The following is a 2,706-nucleotide window of genomic DNA, read 5'->3' on the forward strand; positions in this document are numbered from 1 at the left end:
CACACACACACACACACACACACATTTATATATAAAATATATGTTTTAACTCCAATAACTGTCAAATATGACCTTTACTTTTTTAGAGATTAGAGACTAATCCAATATGACTGGTATCCTTATAAAAATAACTTTGACTGAGAAGCAGATGCATGGAGAGAAGATAACATGACAAGACACAGGGAGAAGACGGTGGTCGACAAGCCAAGGAGAAAGGCCTGGAACAGATTCTTCTCCTCCTGGACTTCAGAAGGAACCAACCCTGCAGATAAATTGATTTCACATTACAAACGCTTCAGAACAGTGAGACATTGAATTTCTATTGCTCACGCCACCCATTTTGTAATACTTTGTTATGTCAGCTCTGGAAAACTAGTACAAATTCAAAGCAAGAATATGGGGGAAAGTAGAGAATTCTTGGATTTCTCTAGCTGTACCTGTCTCTTTTTATCAAGAAAGTACCTGTTCTAGGAAACCCATGGTTGATTTCTATTCAGGTATCGTATTCCAGGAAAAGATTATGCAGTCAAAAAACTAGGCCAAGCTGCAAATAAAAAAGTGGCTGCCGAAGGGACAGGGAAAATTAGTCAACTCAGCATGATTCTTACTTTTGAAATGTTCAGTCAGGGGTCATTTCTTCCTCAAAAAAAAAACAACAAAAATGTTATATTAGCACATATGCAATGGAATGATAGCATCTACCAAATAGAAATTTTTATTCTACTACTTGTATATATGGAATAACGTCATATACTTCTAATTCATCTATTAGAGATATGTTAGCTATATTTATGAAGGTGAATGTTTTAAACAGATCTACAAGACTAAAAAAGAAGATGGAATGGCAAAGAGATGCATTTATTATAGGTTTCAGGGAACTTGAAGTAAGGGAACTATGACCTAATTCTAGATATATATTTACCCTCTGTAATTTGGTCTTTCCAAATGTTCTCCATACTTCATCTCACAACTTAAAAAAAAAATCATCTGTTTACGATATAGTATGATATTGATTATCTAGACGTGTCTAATACCAAATACTTTGGATTATAAACATATTCTTATGCTCAACAAAATAGAAAATTTTAAAATAAGAATAGGGATTGGGTTTGATATTACAATTTTTTATAACTGTTTGATTTTTGTCCATGTTAATACAATTCAATATAGTTTTAAAATTCATTTCTTGAAGAGCCAGTCATTCCTGTGCTGGAATTACCCTTTTTGAGGAAGACAACTATTATGCAAATTTTCAACTCCAATATTCACCAAAGGAAATATGTTCTTTTTAAAAAATTTTTTAAAAAGATTTTATTTATTTATTTGACAGACAGAGATCACAAGTAGGCAGAGAGGCAGGCAGAGAGAGAGAGGAGGAAGCAGGCTCCCTGCTGAGCAGAAAGCCCTATGTGGGACTCCATCCCAGGAACCTGAGATCATGACCTGAGCCCAAGGCAGAGGCTTAACCCACTGAACCACCCAGGCACCCAGGAAATATATTCTTTATGATAAACCTAATCTTGGCCAAAAAATAAAATTTCTATATGAAACACTAAACAATATTTTTGCATATCAAATATTTTTAAGCTTTTTTAAAGTAAACTTTTATTAATTCCTTTATGACCATTTAAAGGCCCAGATATGACAAGTTTTCTTATTAAGTGATGTTTTCCATTTTGCTGTTACTCTAGATAAGTTTAACTGTTTACCAAAATCTGGTCTCTTTGTTCCCACCTTAAAGGTGTAGCTGGAAGGTAGTTACCAAACCAATTATTACATCTTCTCCCTCTCTACCACCCCCTTATTACTATGTGTAGTAACTGTAGCAGTCACTGTATTAGTTTTACTAGTCATTAGTCAATTGAATGAAAGGAAAAGTGGTGTGTGGCATTTGGGGACCAAGGTTTTCAAGAAATGGATGTGCCTTCCTCATGGTGTGACACCTTCTGCTTGCAGTTGTTGAAGACTGTGAGGCCCTATGGGATGATGGAACAGCAGAATAAAAGGAATCCAGGGCAAAGATGTCACCAGGGATGAAAATAAGTCCCTTAACCCAAATGACTTGCTCGAGACTGAAATATGAACAAGATATAAACTTCCATTAAGTTGAGCCCTTAAATCTTTAGGTCTATTTTTATAGCAGTTATCCTGTAAAAATATCCTATCTTAAACAATGAAGCTTTTTCCCCCTCCCCCTCAACCTCCACTGAGATGGTTTCCCTTTCTTTTTGCTCTTCCAAGGGAGGGAAGAGTGATCATCAATGGCAAAGGGCAGCTGTAGAAGCTACACCCAGAGCGAGCTTCATGCTCAGGAAGGGACACTGTACTTCCTCCATGGTTTCCTGGATTCTATATGTTCAGAGAAACTTCTCTAGTGACAAACTATAGAAGTGATCCCTAAAAGTATAGTCTTTTTCTTGCCACTTTTTATTAAAAAATGCTAAATGATCATTTAAGTGTTTTCTAGATTGCAACTTCTGTAATAGCAGGATTGGTGTGTTACCTGTCAACTGCTGAGAAGCTATTGTGACTGTCACTTTGGAAGTGCTTAAATGATTGATGAATCAAAGAAGCAAATCTCTTACAATAGACTAAAAAAGTGGTGTTCATTTTGTCTGACCCAGAAGCAAACTTATGACTCTTATGTCCTTAGCCGATATCTAGCTTTTGTATTTCAACCCAACTAGAATGTTTCCCCAGTGGCTT

General features: G+C 35.8%; 1 non-coding gene across 1 annotated transcript; it reads right to left on the reverse strand.

Moving 5' to 3' along the window:
* Positions 1-2,202: 2,202 nt before the first annotated feature.
* Positions 2,203-2,413, reverse strand: LOC131826077 (small nucleolar RNA U3). Its single transcript, XR_009351407.1, has one exon. It is a non-coding gene; the product is annotated as a small nucleolar RNA U3 (small nucleolar RNA).
* Between the last annotated feature and the right edge of the window lie 293 nt (positions 2,414-2,706).

Source organism: Mustela lutreola, chromosome 2, assembly GCF_030435805.1.
Source record: "Mustela lutreola isolate mMusLut2 chromosome 2, mMusLut2.pri, whole genome shotgun sequence".
NCBI lineage: Eukaryota > Metazoa > Chordata > Mammalia > Carnivora > Mustelidae > Mustela > Mustela lutreola.